The 18126-nt window shown below is 48.9% G+C and overlaps 1 protein-coding gene across 2 annotated transcripts in view; it reads right to left on the bottom strand.

Annotated features, from left to right (window-relative positions):
• Positions 1–18126, bottom strand: part of FBLN5 (fibulin 5) — a 76088-nt gene that overhangs the window by 46804 nt on the left and 11158 nt on the right. The window lies entirely within an intron of this gene.

Genomic DNA, 18126 nt, shown 5'->3' with positions numbered 1-18126 from the left:
TTTTTTTTTTTTTAAAGATTTTATTTATTTATTTGAGAGATAGAATGAGATAGAGAGAGCATGAGAGTGGGGAGGGTCAGGGGGAGAAGCAGACTCCCTGCTGAGCAGGGAGCCCGATGTGGGACTCGATCCCAGGACTCCAGGATCATGACCTGAGCCGAAGGCAGTCGCTTAACCAACTGAGCCACCCAGGCGCCCACCCTAACAACTTTTTTAACGAAAGGGAGAGTTAGTTGTCTCTGAGGGGCGGTGTGTGGGATGGCGTGGACACCTGCATCCCTGAGAACACGTGGGTGGCACAGATGACCGTTCAAGGCCCCTTTCTTCTCTACTAGTGATCATCCCCTAGTGTCATGGAAGGGTGCCTGGAAAACGTGTGCAGAACCAGCTGGAGAGTGCCTCCTCTGTTATCTGTCACTCTTGGCTCACAACAAACTGATGGGTCTTCTGTTTCTTCTGTTTCCATGTGGAAGCCAGGCTCCCAGGGACAGCTCTTACTCACTCAACACCTGAACTCCCTTCGCGTGGTAACAATCCCACAATTTTCCTCTGAGGAACCCCCTTTCAGTGCATGCGTTCCAGGTGGCTTTCAATCCACTACTGGCTCCTGGGGGGGGACTTCCTTGTGACGTGGTAAATCAAAGCCTCCCATGTTGCCGGCCACAGTGATGAGCTCAGGGATGGGCACGTGAGCCCCGCTGGCTACCAGGGCCTCACCACATCCTTCTACTGGAGTTCTAAGGATCGAGCCACTCTCTCTGGGTTCCTAAATGGATAAAACAAAAGCCTGCAGCTGCCGGGGCTATTTCTTGAGAGAGCCTTTTCTGAGAATGAAGAAACCTTTGTATTTGGAGACAGGAGATAAAGAGAGGAAAACACCCAAGTCCATATGATATCACTTGAACCTTTGAATCCCACCATGTCTGAGGCTAATTCTACTCATGGTTTTTTCAATTATGAAAAAATAAATGATATGGGCATGTAGGTGTGTGTGTGTACGTGCATATGTGTGTGTTTTGCTATTTTATTTTTTTGCTTAAACCACTTTGAGCTGGGTCTCTGTTGCTTGCAACCACAATTAATACACTCGTGTAATCAAATTGCCCTACAGCTTTATTGAACTGCAGAGTCCTGATATTGGCACTGTCAAAAGCTAGAGCACCAAGAGTAATATAAAGTGAATGTGTTTCCTAGAAATCTCCGCAGAACACATCAGTCTAAAGTAGCTCTTCCCAACTACTTCCGTGTCAAGGCACACAGAAAATTCTAGAAGTGTGTAAGGCACAATGGGGAGAGCAAAGCGATTGGGCCAAGGATTCAGGCATCCCAAGTCCCTGCCAACCATCCCAAAAGGTGAAGGGACCAATCCCCAGGCACACCTATCTCCCAGGAGCCAGGTGGGAAGCCTTACTAGAGGAAAGTAAAAGTGGAAAGTGGGAGAACATGCTTCAGAACAAGTCCTCAAGTGAGTCTGCTCTTATCAAAATGAGTGACCTGCCTTATCTGACAGTACATTCTTCTTCCTCCATACACCATTCTGGAACAAAATGCTTTTAAATTATTAGCATTGTTTTTCGAAATCCCCCTGCCAAAACCCAGCTGTTTCTGCACAGTCAGGCTTTCTAGGGTGTGCGGCTGTGGATTCGTAGGAAGGACCCCTCGCTCTGCTGAAACTGCTGTTGCTTTTTACAGCAGACCCAGACTAGCAGCCAAGAAACAAGGGGACAGAAGGTCACTGGATTGGGGGTGGAGGGAGGAGTCTCCATAGAGCTAGGCCAAAAGAATGCCATTATTCAAGAAATGATTGAAGAGTTTCTTCAAGACTGGCCAAAGGAGTCATTCTCTTTGAACTCTGGGGGTTTAAGAATGCCGAGCACCCAGTCTGCAGATTCCTCTGTTGACCCGTTGTGGTCAAAGATAGAAGGGTGGAAAGAGCTTCTTTTCTTTATAAATCCAGGAGCTTGACTTTGTCGATGAATGCACAGAATCCAAGGAAAGGCATGTTGCTGTTGTTGTTGTATTAACAGCAACATCTTTCTGTTTATCCAGCACTTATTACCCAATTGTCTTGGACAGCTGACCCATCAGCAAGATCAACAAACATTACTGAACCCGCTCTACATGCAAGACAGGAAGTGAGGAGTATGAGAGAGAGACAAAGATACCTAAGACATGAGGCTTTAATATGTAGGGAGCACAGACACATTTCTAGTTAAGTCTAAGGTAGATGATGATCAATGCCCCAACAGAGGTACAAGCATCATTCTGGGAACTCAAGGCAGGCTGGGGAAGAAATTGCAATGGGCTTAGGATGGATGGGGTAGTAGAAGGAATCATGTATGGGCTGATCATTAAGGACAAGAAAAAAGAATGGCTGGGGCGCCTGGGTGCATCAGTTGGTTGGGCACCTACCTTTGGCTCAGGTCATGATCCCAGGGTCCTGGGATTGAGCCCCTGCTTCAGGCTCCCTGCTCAGCAGGGAGTCTGCTTGTCCCTATCCCTCTGCCCCTCCCCCCACTCATGCATGCACGTGCGTGTGCTCTCTCTCTCAAATAAATTAACAAATCTTTTAAAAAAAAAGAAAGGAAAGAAAAGCAAAATGGCATTCCAGTGATCTCTGCCCTCAGAGGGTCTGCTGAAGGAACAGGACTCTGTCATGTTATGGGCCAAACTATATCCCCCGAAAATTCATATGGTGAAGTCAAATTGTGTCCCTCAAGATTCATACACCGAGGGGCCTGCGTGGCTCAGTCATTAAGCGTCTGCCTTCTGCTCAGGTCATGATCCCAGAGTCCTGGGATCCAGCCCCGCATCAGACTCCCTGCTCCGTGGGAAGCCTGCTTCTCCCTCTCCCACTCCTGCTGCTTGTGTTCCTGCTCTCGCTATCTCTGTCAAATAAATAAATAAAATCTTAAAAAAAATAAAAGATTCATATACCGAAGTCATAACCCCTAGTGCCTCAGCATGTGATTGGATGTGGAGATAGGGTCTTTAAAAAGGTAATTAAATTAAAATGAGATCATGAGATGGGTCTTAATGCACTGTGACTGGTATCCTCATACAAAGGGGGAATTCAGACACAGAGGTACACATAGAGGAAAGCTGACGGGAAGACAGCCTTCTCTAAGCCCAGGAGAGAAGCCTGGAATAGATCTCTCCCTCACAGTCCTCAGGAGGATCCAACTCTACCAACACCTCGATCAGACTTGACCCATGTCTAGCCTCCAGAACTGTGAGAAAAGAGATGTCTGTTGTCTAAACACCCCAGTCTGTGGTATTTGCTATGGTCGCCCAAGTACACGCCTACATTTTGTGTGCTTCCCCGTCCCTGAACATCTCCCACCCTGGAGACTGCCCCCCAACCTCCCAGAGGGAAGTGGACCACCTTGCCCTCCTCCCTCCCCAAAGTGGTCTCAGGGTTCTTGTTGATGAGACCCTATTAGTGTGCATGTGGCTCATTGTGCTTGATTCTAGAACCCCACACACTCTTCATGGTCTGTAGGCCGCAGTGGAATGTGATCCTGGCAAGCCTTCCCTCTTCATGAGAGCTAAAAGCCAAGTTGTACTATCTCCTATTGTCTTAATACTTTCTATTTTATTAACCCCATTGTGGCTTGTCTGCCTGCCAAAGTACCAGGATTTCCTGCCTTTTTATCCCCTTGCCCCCTATCTTCAGAAGGAGATAATGCTAGCAGACGAATTTGTTCTACTTACAACTCTTTATGGAGCTTGAATGTGGAAAGGACAGAAATCTATGACTTACAAAGACGGTTAAGTGTGGCTCATCCATGTAGCTGCACTGGGGGCAAATACTTTTGAAACAAGACTCTGGTTAAGGTTGCTGAGGCCTCTGCCATGAGTTCATTTTAAAAAGATAGTTCATTTTGTGCCCTTACTCACCTTATCCTGACAAGCACTAGCCTGACCAAACTTAGAGCATCAGAGTGAGGGCGCCTGGGTGGCTAAGTCGTTAAGCGTCTGCCTTCAGCTCTGGTCATGATCCCAGGGTCCTGGGATCGAGGCCCACATTGGGCTCCCTGCTCGGCAGGAGGCCTGCTTCTCCCTCTCCCACTCCCCAGCTTGTGTTCCTGCTCTCGCTATCTCTCTCTCTGTCAAATAAATAAATAAAATCTTAAAAAAAAGAATATCAAAGTGAACACAGGCAACCGAATCAGAGATCCTGCCTTGTTCATTTGTTATCCCCAGTATCTCAGCACACACGCCTACCTAAACTAACCTCAGAGATCATCCACCTCTTAAAGGAGATGAAACCCACAGAGAAGTGACCTGCCCAAAGTCACTCAGCTTCCAAACCCAGCCTCTTTCTGCAGCTAAATGCTGTTCCCTGGGTTTAGGAATCCAGAGACCTTGGGCTTCATCCCAGCTCTGCAAATGACCTGAGAGGAGATCCTGGGCAAATTCCATCTCATCTCTGGTCTCCCGGTTTCCCAAATGAACCATAAATGTCCCTTCTCTGTGTAGACTTCCTTGACTCCCTGGGCAGAATTAGTTGCACCCATGATATACAATCCAGGATGGCCATGTGGTGGTGTCCACAAGAACTGGCAACCTGCCCCCCACAAACACACCCACACACCCACCCCCAACAAACACACACTCCACTTCCTGTGGGTCCTCGAAAGAGTCCTGCCCCCAACTGGAGGATGAAGTGTCAGCCAGCTGGGCCCAAGCCCACTCTCGGTACTCCCTGGGTCCCAGCAATACCTTCAGGGAGTCTATAACCACCTCAGATCTCATCTCCAGCTCCCTTTGCCAGAGAAGATCAAATTTTACAGTTAAAACCCAATTCCAATCTGGCAACATCTCAACTTTGTTCTTTTGAAACTAAAGGGGAGGAGGAGGCCTCAGACACTTGAGGGTTCTAAAAGTACCAATTTGGGAATTATGAGAAGTGTTCTGTGCAAATCAGTCATAAAATTTTAATTCACTTACTCAGAAAGTTCCCAAGAGACTCACAGCTGTGGCGCCTTGGCTGGGGCCCATCGTTTGTGAGAACATGGTGCTGACAAGCCCAAGATCAAGGTTTCTTCCCTTTGTGCCAATCAGCTCGTCACAGAAGAAAGCCCTGAGCCACAGTCAGAGCCTGCATTCCCTCACTTAGCCTCACCACGGCTTGCTCTCCTGTAATTTGCCTCAAGACAGAAGAGGGAGGATATATGGGCTTTTCCCCACCTGATGACAGGTGAGCTGAGCATCATAGTTTAAGCACAGCCCCAAGAGGGGCAGACTCAGGCACCCACACCTATTTTCAAACAGTTGAAAATAGAATTACCCTATGATCCAGCAATCACACTACTAGGTATTTACCCAAAGAATACAAAATTACAGATTCAAAGGGATACATGTACCTCGATGTTCACAGCAGTATTATCTACAAGAGCCAAATTACGGAAACAGCCCAAGTGTCCATCAACTGATGAATGGATAAAGCAGATGTGGTATGTATGTATATAATGGAATATCACTCAGCCATAAAAAGGAATGAAATCCTGCAATTTGCAACAACATGGATGGGTCTAGAGAGTATAATGCTAAGCAAAGTCAGTCAGTCAAAGACAAATACCATATGATTTCACTCCTATGTAGAATTTAAGAAACAAAACAAAGGGGGGGAATAAAGGGGAAGGAGAGGAGGCAAACCAAGAAACAGACTCCTAACTCTAGAGAACTGATGGTTCCCAGAGGGGAGAGGGGTGGGGGAGATGGGGGACATAGGTGATGGAGACTAAGGCCTGCACTTGCTGTGAGGAGCCCCGGGTGATATATGGAAGTGCTGAATCCCTATTTGTACACCTGAAACTAATATTACACTGGATATTAACTAACCGGAATTTAAATTTAAAACAAACAAAACAAAGCGCATCCAGGGCATCTTATGGGAGGAGCGGGGTCTGAAAGTCAGCAAGCCTACACTCTGGTCGGCCTCTCCCACAGACAAAGGAAGGGATACTGGGGACAGTCACAGAGCCTTTCCAAGTATTCTGTGAAACAGGGAAAACAATCCTGAGACTACCTACTGGGCTGTTTGAGGATTCAGTGAGTGACTGGATGGGAAAGCATTTGGAAAAGTGAGAGGCAGCGTTCAAGCGGGAGTTACCACATTTAAGGGAGTCGATTAAGGATATAACCTCAGGATCCAGCCTCCCACAGCAAGAAGCCAACCTGGTCCCTGGCCAACGCCTGCTCTCTGGAGCTAAGTAAGATCGAGATGGTTCTCTAACAAGGATCTGTGTCAGAGGGCTGAGGTTGGGGATTTCCCAGAAAGGCCTGATTGTGAAACTCCTACATCTTCACCCCACTGGTCAATCTAAGAGGATGCCTGGCTTCACGAGGAGCTCGTGTTTTACTCCAGCTGCTTGCAAACTCTCCCCAGGTGTTACAAAGACACTTCCAGATTTCCCACGGAACAGGCTGTCATCACGGTCAGAGCCGAGAACGCTATGTCATCGCCATCCCTGGAGGCCCCTTTTCTGGAGGGACTCGGAGAAGGGCTCACCTCCGCCTCCCGCTTGCAGGAAGTCTCCAACCAGGACTCTGAGAACAGGGGGGTGATTGCATTAAGAGATGGCCCAGGAATGAGTCCCGCCCCCCCCCGCCCCCAGAGCTTAGTCTAAATGCAAAATCACTGCCTCGAGAGGAAAGATACTATCTCCAAAATCGACCTGCTTCCAGAAGCTACCCTTCACGTCGTTGTTGGAAGTAAGCCACCCTTCACCTCACGTCATCCTGAGTGGTCAGGGCTGGAGAGAGCCTCAGAGACTGTGGTCCAGGCCTTCTCGTACAGATGGGGAAAATGGAGCCAAGAAAGACAAGGGATGGAGCTGCCGTCACCCACTGGCCTTGTGGCAGGACTAAGATCAGACGGAGACCCCAGACCACCGGGCCCCTCGACCAGGAAGCTTCTTCAAACAGAAGCCACACCCCTCCCCCACTCAAAACCTGTGTTCACAGAACAAAGCCCAAGCCATTGGCATGGCCTTCAAGGCCCCCACAGTCTAGTTCCTGCCAACTTTCTCAGCCTTCTCTCTCCTTCTGTGCCTGCCCCACCCCCAACCCATGTCCATGCTGCAGCCACACACTGGGTATCAAGAATAGGCAGGTGACCACTGGGCTCATGACCAAGGCCGTCCCTCACCAGTATTCCTGCCTCTATGTCTCTACCTACACTGTTTCCTCAACCCAGAAAGCCCTTTCCCATCTCCCACGTGAAAATCCTACCCAGTCCTCCGAAGAGTCTCTTAAAGGGCATCACACCCATTCCCAGAGCAGAATTCCTATTCCTTGTGGGCACTCCTCCAGCACCTGGCAATACTGCGCCCACCACCTCTTGAACTTGGGCTCATGTAAAGATTCTCATGGGTTATGTACCTCCCCCCCCCAACCCCCACTCACCGGCACTCAGCTGTGAGATCCTGAGGGCAGGGATGGAGTCTTACTCATCTTTACATCCCCTCTGAGCACTTGGCAGTGCCTGACCCAGGGAAGTGCTCAGTGACTATCTGTTTCATCAAAGGAGTGCACAGATGGGCTGCACCTGTCTTTATGGGAGATTTCTCTGACCCCCAGGACGGCCAACCTGCTTTTGATGCTGTCCCATGACACTGGGCGATAATTAACTAGTATGTGTTGGGCTCCCTCTTTCCTAACCCACTGCCATCCCACCCCAACTCCTGGCCAGAGTGCGCACTCCCCAGGGCAGTGATGGTGCCTGATTGACCTTTGGTTGCCCAGCACGGATCCCAGCACATAAATGATACATGAAGGAATAGAGTCCATTAATGATAAAACTAACCTATTTGGACAACTGAGACATAACAGATTTCCCTTGCTCATTTCAATCCTATACATACAATTCACCACGTAAGCTTTTCTGCTTGTTCAACAAATATTTATCAGGTGCTACAAATACAACAAGTTCCTGCTGGATAGAGAGTTGCTAAGTAAATAATCCCAAATGTCTAAGTATCGTAGTTATGGGGCATGAACCAGAAGACACAGGACGGGATGCTGTGGTCACTGCTAAGTTTGCCCTGAGTTCATCACTCACCCTAGTGGTCCCTGTCCCATTCTGCTTCATTGTGGTCACAGGGGCCCCGGTGGAGATGGCCACCCCTCACCCAGCTCAGATGCAGAAAACAGATGACTTGTCTTTCTCCCACTGGGAAGGAAGCAGAGTCGGGTTTTTTGTGTCTTTGCATTGCTTAATATAATCTCCCCCAAATTATTATCTCCTGCTTCCCATGGGAACTGTTGAAGATGCCAATTTCATACTGATTCCGGATGCAAAGTCTGTTCTGTCTGACCTCACTGATTCCTGGGGGATGTGTTGAGACCTGTGAAATATGTGAAAGCTCATAAATCAACTCTGGCTGGCGTTCTGCAAATGTCTTAGTTTGAGGGAAAGTCAGACGGCACTGACAAGTCCCCCGAGCCTTGCTGCTTCCCCAGCCCTGAACCGCCCACTGTCCCCTGGAGTCCGTGGATGCTGGCTGCCTGGGGCAGGGCCCAGCACTGGCTGTCCCCATCTCCCCTCTGGCCCAGCTCCGACGAGCCGGAGGGGAAAGGGAGGTCAGTCCTTGACATCCAGTCTGATGTCTGAGGCCCTCTGGAGGGAAGGAATCCTGTGAATGTCCTCTCCCAGCCAACCCCCAAGGAGATGGCCTCAAGACCCTTCCCCAAGCATGCTCCTTTGCTTCCAAGACAAACAGGAGCCTTGGGCTCAGGGGGTGTGCTTGAGTGAGTGATGAGAGGTTGAGTTAGGAAATGAGTGAGGGACAATCATTTATTGAGAGCCCACTCTCCCAGATGCTGTGGATAAACAGTGGATGCTGGGGCCATGCCTGCACCCAAGAAACCTTCCAGCCCCCACCAGACACCCCACCCACGGCCCCAAGCCCCAACCCCCACATCCTCAGGAGGGCACATGGGCACCTGCTGCCCTCTGCCACACACCTGGGGGCTGCCTGGAAGCTGTGAGCTTTCTGCCGCCAAGAAGGAGGGCAGCAGGCCTGCTGGGGAAGGTGGTCTGATGAGGGGTCGGCCCAGCCCACCAGCCCTGCCCCAGTCACAACCTGCCAGCCAGTGTGGTTTGGAGTCCGCCTTTCTGCCCAGGCGTCCATGTGTCCAGGGAAGCCGGCAGCCAAAGAGAGAGGAGAACACACATACTCATGTCACTCCTCCTTGGAGCTCCCAGAGCTGAGAACGCCCCAGAGAAAGGATCAAAGGCAGCCTGTCTGGCTGAGTGGGGTCAGAGTGGAGAAGGGGAGACGTATCACCAGTCACAATCTGAAAGGCAGTCCCTCTCTGTCTCCCTCTCCTTCCACTCTCCCTCCCCAAACTTCCCCACCTGGGCTAAGCAGCCCCCTCTCCCCCGGTGTGTCCCCCTGTGACCGGGTAAGGATTGGTAAGATGGGCAGCCAACAAAGCCACTGTTCCTTCCTTGAGAGCAGAGGGTGAGGGAGGGACAGCCGTGACTGTTTAGGGGGTGCGCACCTGACTATGGGACACTCTGCATTCCTTTGCTAAGCTTCAAAACAACCCCACAAGATGCATGTTATTATCCCATCCTGTAGACAGGACCTTCAAAGGGTATAACACCCTGAGCCGGGCAACTGTGCAAGGATAGGATTTGAACCCCAAATGTCTGAATCTACAGCCCATGCTCTTCTCCGCCCCCATTTTACTAACTCCCACTGCTCTTTGGCCTGATGACCTCTCCCTCCAGGTCCTTTGAAAATAAAGATCTCCTTTCTTTACCTAACAGTGGGTATTATAACTTGAGCCTCTCAGACGATATTTACATGAGGCCGTTGTCAACAACATTAAATGTGATTACTAATGTATTGCTTTAATCACTTTTCTTGTACTCAACGCGCACACACTCTATAAAACGAATACTTCGTGGGGCGCCTGGGTGGCTCAGTTGGTTAAGCCACTGCCTTCGGCTCAAGTCATGATCCTGGAGTCCCGGGATCAAGTCCCGCATCGGGCTCCCTGCTTGGCGGGGGGTCTGCTTCTCCCTCTGACCCTCCCCCTTCTCATGCTCTATCTCATTCTCTCTCTCAAATAAATAAATAAAATCTTTAAAAAAAAAAACAAAACGAATACTTCGCATTCCTATGCTATTTTGACTTCTTTATCTCATTTAATCCATTTCTGATAGCATAACAAAGAGCTCCCAAATCACTCTGTTTCTTGCATCATGCTGGGGCGAGGGTAGGAGCCACAGATGCCCTTGCGACACCAGGCACACAAGCAGGTAAGAGCTGCGGAGAATATCTACGGGAGCTGCCAACCTATGTGAGTGGTGCCATTCTAGAGTTGGCCAGTGGTGTACTCGATCCCCTTCCATCAAAAGGACATTTGAAAAGAAATCTACCAGTAGCCTTGATGACAAAAGAGAAGATGCAATCACCTTCTTCCATCCCAATGCACTTGGAAGCCTCACACCACTATGGAAGCATCACAGGATGCACCTCCCACATGTTTAACACACACACGGCTACGCAGTCCGATCAGCCCTGGCCCCGACAGCTAACGGTGCCCTGCTGCCCTCCAGCAGGCCCTCTCCGGCGAGCTGTTCAGACGCCCACCTTGGCCACAACCATCAAGAGCAGAGCTGAATCAACCCGCTGTTGAAAGTTCACACTTCCTCCAACCTCTTGCAACACCACTTGCTTGTCACACACAACCGGCTAATTCCAGAATGGAACATAATTGAAAGGAACAGGACCAGACCAAGGAACATAAGGTGAGAGCCAAGAAAAATGTGTAGGTCATTGAGAAAATTGCCGTGCTAGGCACTGGGGACGTGCGTACGTCACAAAGGCACCAAGGGCTGGGCGGGTCCCATAGTGGGTGCCCTCCCCACCCCCCCACCCCCCGGTGTGGGGGCCGGTCGGCGCACCGCACCTCCTCGCCACCGCAGGCCAGGGCCAGTTCCCAAAGGCGACTGCAGCTGTAGGTGGGAGGGGCTTCCTTATGCACGGAGGACAGACCCAGTCCTGGCAGATGTCATTGAGCACGTGTGCTGGTTGAAACCCAGAAGTCGAGAAGGGCCACGTCACGGAGCAATCCGGATGAGAACACACGAACGGAAAATCCAGACTGTCTTCCTAAGGATTGGGAAGATTTAGAAAAGCAGAACGTTCTCGAATTGGAGGAGACCCGAGAAGTCATCTCCTCCAGGGAATTTAAGCCTTTGGTGTGCACGCCACAAACCTGTTCTACAGATGGAGGAAGCCCATGGATCCCTTCTCAGAAGAATGCTTTGAATTGCACGAAATTAAATTCACAGGGAGACCAATTATATTGAGAGGCAGTTAAAATATTTTTAAAATAGATGTGTGATGTAGGAATATATAGGCTTCTTCATCAGGGCAGTACATAACAAGATGGGACAGCAGCGTGCTATCATGGACAATTCTGAAGTAGCGATTAGTGAGAATGATATTTCAAAATATGCCAAATACTTCAAGACACTTCAGAGGAACTGTTACAGCTGTAACGTGGTGTGTTAATAGCTGTGTTTCTCCCGTTAATACTGCCCCAGGGACCGCTGAGGGTCATACAGCTTATTGCCTCCAAAATGGATGACAATGACAAATTTCACTAGAAGTTAATGGGAAAAAACGTGATGATGGAGCCCCTGAATTCTAGCTGCAGACCCCAAATTAAGACCCTTACCATCCTCCTATCCCCTCTTTTTGCAGAAAGGCCGAGTGACTTTCTTATGCCCCACAGCTAATAAATAGCAAATCTGTTCAGTTATTCTCAATGTCCTCTCTGGTCCCTTTCCCACTCGGTCTGCCTCACTTTAGGCTTTAAAAAAATTGGGGGGGAGGCGGTGTTTTTGTTTTTAAACAAAAATAATACAGCCTTCTAATAGATTCAAACAATATGGGAATTACATTTTAAAAATTAAGTTTTAACATTTCTTTATTTTTTTAAAGTTTTTATTTATGTATTTTTTTAGTAATCTCTACCCCCAATGTGGGGCTCAAACTCATGACCTCGAGATCAAGAGTCACATGCTCTACGGAGTCAGCCAGGCCCCCTTAACGTTTCTTTAGATGCAGTTCTATCTAAGAATAGACAGATGGACTACAGCCTTGCTTGAAAAGTGTGGTTCTGGGACCAACAGCATCGCATCACTGGGGAGCTTGTGAGGAATTTGGAAGCTCAGGACCCCACCGCAGATCTGCTGAGGCAGAACATGCATTTTCCTGGGAGAAGAGCTGTCTTCATACTTGCTGGAGTCCCTTCTCTGCTGAGGTCTCCTTGGAGACCCCTCATGCCAACCAGTGGCTAGAATCCAACCCTCAACCCTCCAAAAGTCATGCGCTATTAAACCTAATTCCAGGGGAAATAACAAATGCTAATAGAATAACAGGACTAAGGATTTGGAGCAGGAGAATTCATAACGGAATGATTGGACTTGAAATAATGAAAACAGTAATTATAAGAACTAACCTGTTATTAGCCCTTACCACAAGCCAGCCTCCACGCCAGACCATTTATGTGCATACCTCATTTAATTCTTACAAATATCCTATGGAAGTTGGTACGGTTCCCCCCTCTTTACAGATGGAAACACTGAGGTTCAGAGAGGCTACCTGTCCCAGCCAATGACTGGGAAAGACTTGAAGCAAGATGGGCTGCATGTTGACAAGCTCACTGAGGCCCGGTTCACAAGGACGGCGGAAGCAAACCCAACTGTGGAGCCCCTGACTCAAGCCTGGTCCCATTTCCTTCCAGGCCTGCCTGGTCCCAGTGCCCTCAGCAGCCAAAGGAACCGAGTCGCCTGCGCTTCCTGCATTTCCTTCTGGTCTCATCCCTGAGGATATGGTTTCAAGTTACAGCCCAAGCCTTTATAAAAAATAGGGAGAAAAGCCCGCAGGAGCCGCCTCATGGGGGGCTAAGTGAAGTTTCCAGGAGCTCCTGTCCTTGCCTTATCTGCTGGGAATGAATGTCAGGTTGGAATGACTTCTCACTGCTTGTTTCACAGTTTAAATAAACCCAGGCTTTGCTGGCTTCTGGAAGCGTAATCTGACTGAAATCTCACGAGGGAAGGAACTGGGCAACATCCTGAAAAGTCTCCAAGGTGGGTGTGTACCATGCTCAGTTTTCAGTCATTTTAAAGGTTTTAAAGAATGAGGCTTTCAGTACATTTCAGACGCTATGAATCTTTCTATAGGTTGTCATCGCAAGACCCTAGAGTCTTTCCTGATGAACAGTTTCCGTAGCGATACCCCATACAGACACTGGACAAGGTATTTTCCCACACTCTCTGTGAGTTAGACCTTGTGCCCATTTCAGAGATGAGGACACTGAGACCCAAGGCTCACAGCCAGGAAGTGGCCAAACCAGGGTGAGAATCGAGGCCAGTCTGACGTCCAAGTTCCAGCCCTCTCCGCTGCAGAACGCACAGCCTTCCCACCTCTGCCTTCTCTTCACCACCTCGGGGACCCGTCACAGGCTACCTAGTATTTCAGCTGCTTCTTTTGTGTCTAATCTCCCTTCCTTGATGGTAACCTCTGGAGAAGAGCCCCATGGCCATGCCCAGACACCCTGCCTCCTCGGTGCCCAGGCCATAGCCTGGCACCAACAGGTGCTCTGTTACCATTGGTTACATTCAACATTAGTTTAATAAAAACTGGCTGGTTTTCAGGAACAATAACTCAAGAGAAAGCCTCAGGCTAGCACCATCCATCTTCCAGAAAGATCCATATGTGTGCCTACCTGACTACTCAAGCGCTTTGATCGATGACAAATCCCCATGGGGCGCCTGGGTGGCTCAGATGTTTCAGCGTCTGCCTTCAGCTCAAGTCATGATCCCAGGGTCCTGGGATCGAGCCCCGCATCGGGCTCCCTCCTCCGCGGGGAGCCTGCTTCTCCCCCTCCCTCTGCTTCTCCCCCTGCTCATGTTCTCTCTCTGTATCTCTGTGTCTCGAATGAATAAATAAAAAAAAAAAATGACAAATCCCCGGGCCAGAAAAGAGAATAATGGCATTGCTCATAATTTCACAAATGACCAGAAGAGCCCCTGAAGTCCCTGGGCTCTAGTACAAGACTGCTTGCTCAACCGCAGAACATTCCATGAGCATCTGTCACCAGTGGAGTCCCTAAATGTGCCGCTAAGCCAAGTTGATTGGCAAAGCCAGAACTAAGAATGTCCACCCAGAGAGGTGACAAAGTGAGCCCCAAAGGGGATAAACACACATAAATAACTGGCATCCATATTCAGGGATCTTGGCCGAAGGTGCTGTTCTCCGAAGCAGTGTGCTACGGTAGGAAGGTTCCTGAGTGGGGGTTCAAACCATGGGTGCTCCAGCCCCTCAGCTCAGCTCCCCTTTTCCTGAGCCTTCAGCACCCACACTGTAAACCCCACAGCATCCTGCCTCTTCAAAGTCTTTTGGCCAGCTCAGACCCCTTGATATGTGCTTGATTTTACCTTTTATCTGCATCTTGGGTGCATCCAGGTAGGTAAGACTTCCCTGGAGCAGCCCTTTCCTCCTTGATGACTAACCATGTCCATCTGGCCTTCCATCGCCAGAGAAGCTGGCCACCGATCTCCCAAGGGCCCAGGATCTGGAGGACACATCCTAACCAGCCATGAGTCCTACCGCCCTCACGAGGTAGCTGTAAGGCTGAGCACCCACAAGCCAAGATGCCAGTTTTCTTGATGACACAAAACTTTCTTGGCTCATGGGCTGCAACTCTTGGGTCACTATTCACTCCGTAAGTGTCCCGGGTGACCCCGATTTACATCTAGGGGTTGGGGGACTCAAACCTGAGGCTGAATTTTGTTCCAGAAGGAGCAGGGTCTAGCTGCCTCCAAAGCAGAACGCAAAACAGAGAAGGCGAGAAGGAAACTCAGGGGTACCGGGGACCTGTGCCCTGAGTCTGGCCCTGCCTGGTCTGCAGAGATGAGCCACAGTCTAATTTGGACACAAGGGAGGAAACTGCTTCTTTGAAACTGGGTAAAAAACTCAGAAAAAGGAAGCCACGGTGAAAATATATGTCTTGTCTTGTCTTATAGTTCATGAGGAGAAAGCAGGGCAGAAAGAGGACAAAAGAGCAAGGGTGTTACCTATGAAGCAGTCTGCCAAAAAAAATTTAATTTGAATTGGATCAGGTCTCTAGATTTAACTATTACCAGTTTACAGAAAAACAGAAGGCATGAAGGAATATGCTAAATACCACCCCAAAAACGTGATCAGCAAAATCCCAAATGTAAGGAATTCTACATGACAAACAACTCCGCCTCGTCCACAAGAACAGGCAAGAGAAACAAAAAAGATTAAGAGACATTTAAGAGACTTGTCAACAAAATGCAATTTGTAGACCTTATTTGGATCTGATTCTAACAAACCAACAAGAAAAAAAAAAAAAAAGACCTTTATGACATGATCAGGGAAATTTGAACACCACCTGGATATAACGATAAATAGGAATTATTGTTGATTTCTGTAGGTTTGGTAACGGTGTTGGGATTATTTTTTTTAAAGAACCTTTATCTCTTAGAGATACATCCTGAAGTATTTAAGGATAAAGTTATATGATGCCTGAGATTTGCTTTAATTAATCCACTGGGGGAGAGTAAAGTTGACAAGCAAGGCTGGGTCTGTGCTGATAATTAGAGCAACTGAGTGATAAGTAGGTAGTGTTCATTTCGTTCTCTGCTTTTGTCTAGGTTCCGAATTTTACAGGACAAAAATTTTAATTACCAAAAAAAAAAAAAAAAAGGCAAGAGAAGGCCCTCGTGTTTAATCAGGGCTCCAACACAGACTCTCTCAGAGGCTTTGAACAAACCTTAAACTTGCCAAGCCTCATCCAGAGCCTGAATGGGTTCAAATCCTGACTCATCCTCGTTCGCTTCGGCTGGATTTCCTAACCTCTCCAAATGGCTTGGGGGCCTTACCAGTATAATAGGAATAATGACAGTCCTACCACAGCAGGGTTGTCTGAGGAGTAAATGTGTTAATTCACATGTAAATAACCCCCCCCCCCCCCCCCCGCAAAGGGGAAGCAGTTTGCTCTTATTACCACTGCCTCATCATTCTTGTTTATTAGTTTCATCTTGATGGGGAGGAGGAGAAGACTCCTTTGGAGAAGCTGTCCTCCCTCCTAGGACACCCAAATTTCAGAAATGTTTCCCAGTTCTTCCCAATCACACACCGCTGGTTCCACGCTTCCTCAAGCTCAGACCAGCATTCTCCTCCTCCAGGTGGTGAGAACCCTGTGCTCACCTCTTCCTCCTTTGTTAACAATGCCCCCTCCTGGTGCCTTCCCCCTCTTCAGCCATCTCTGTGCCTAGCTTCCCTTTGCCTGTTCTCAAGCGCACCTCTCGCATCCTTGTTTCTGGAGGGAAGCAGACTCCCTTCCTGGTCCCTTCTCTTGCCCCTCCCCTGTGACGCCACCTCTTACAATGCCCAGAAGGACCTCTGTACATCAGGAAACCGTGGGGTGCAGGGAAGGGAAGTTAGAAATAACTCAGAACTTATGAATGCATAATGCTGAACTTTTTGGAAATGGATGGGCCCGGTGCCAGGCCTCGCTAGGGTTCCTTGATTCTATTCTTCTTACAAAAGGGCCATTATGAAGGCTCCGCATCTCCCGTGTGACAGGTTGGGAGCTGTAAAATTGCATGACGTCATGGGGACCAGGAGGTGAATAGGTTTTCCAGCCCCATCCTTCTTCTCAAGAGCCCTGGGATCCTGGAAAGGAGTCTGTGGGAGGGAGGGGGCCACTTCAGGGAGCCGTGCAGCAGCTCCCAGCTGTTCCTCAAAGGGGCCTCTGGGATCACCCCAGACATCAGGCAGAGCACCCTGAGGCCCCCTCTGAAATCCCGGAGTACCCCGATGGGTTATCACACCCTCTTCCTCACTTCCAGTCTTGCACTCGGTGCATCCAGCCCCACAGGACATCCTGGAAGAGGAGCTCCACCCCAATCTCTCCCTTTTTTTTTTTAAAGATTATTTATTTATTTGAGAGAGAGACTGAGAGTATGGGTGGGGAGGAGGAGCAGAGGGAGAGGGAGAAGCAGGTTCCCCACTGAGCAAGGAGCCCGATGTGGGCCTCCATCCCAGGACCCTGGGATCATGACTTGAGCCGAAGGCAGACGCTTAACCAACTGAGACACCCAGGCATCCCCCAATCTCTCCTTCTCTTCTCTTCTTCTTTCTTTTGGGGATCATTTTTTTTCTACCAGACAAGAGAGGTCATGTGGCCGAGTTAGGAAGGTAGATACTGGTCATCAGTCCAGTGGCCTCCCATCCTAACCTCTGTCATCGCTAACTTGTTGGAGTCCATGCTCCCTTTCCTAGAAGATGAAGAAGCAGAAGTTCAACTGGTAAAGTCCCTTCCAGTTGCGGCGGTCCTGCTGCACATTTTAAGGAAGTAGGCTACCTCCTTCTCCACCAAACCGCGTCCGTGGCTTGACTGGGCCCCACACTCTTTGCCTCTGCCCACTCATCTATATTCAGAGTGACCATCAACCAGCTCTCCCCTCCCTCCCTCCCCACCCCTCCTTCTCCCTCTCTCTCTTCCTTCCTCCGTCCCCCACCCCTCTCCCACACATACACACCCCATGTCCCTTGCGACCAGTAAGAATGGAGAAGTTTGGGTCCAGGTGCATCCAATTTCCCCTTGCAGCTCTGAAGGACACTTGTTTGCATACTATTTCCATGTATCCAGATGGAAATGCACACTCATTTGCATGAGCATATACAAGACATTACGAAATAACCAACCCAAGCCTCTCTAAAAGCTCAATACTTCAGAGCCCTGAAATGGGACCAACAAAGATCTCACTAGGTACACCAGTGGTCTCCAGAACTTTTGAGGTATGGGAAGGAAGTATCAGAACTTCAAAGCACATTTATTTTTATCACATCTTCTAAAATGTTCTAGCTTTGAATGTATGTGTTACACTCCTCAAACCATATTACTATAACAGAATATGTATGTAATTTATAAATATGTATATCATGGGGCTCCAGGCTCAAAAAGATCTTGGATATGGGGTACATGATCAAAAAAGTCTGGAGCCTTCATCACTCTAGACCATCTGCCAAAGCTGGAAACAGTCACAAAGGGTTTTGG

This window comes from Leptonychotes weddellii, chromosome 9 (genome assembly GCF_054177405.1).
Source record: "Leptonychotes weddellii isolate Sample4059 chromosome 9, ASM5417740v2, whole genome shotgun sequence".
Lineage (NCBI taxonomy): Eukaryota > Metazoa > Chordata > Mammalia > Carnivora > Phocidae > Leptonychotes > Leptonychotes weddellii.
The sequence above is the reverse complement of the archived record's forward strand: the minus strand, read 5'-3'. Positions and strand labels throughout refer to the sequence as shown.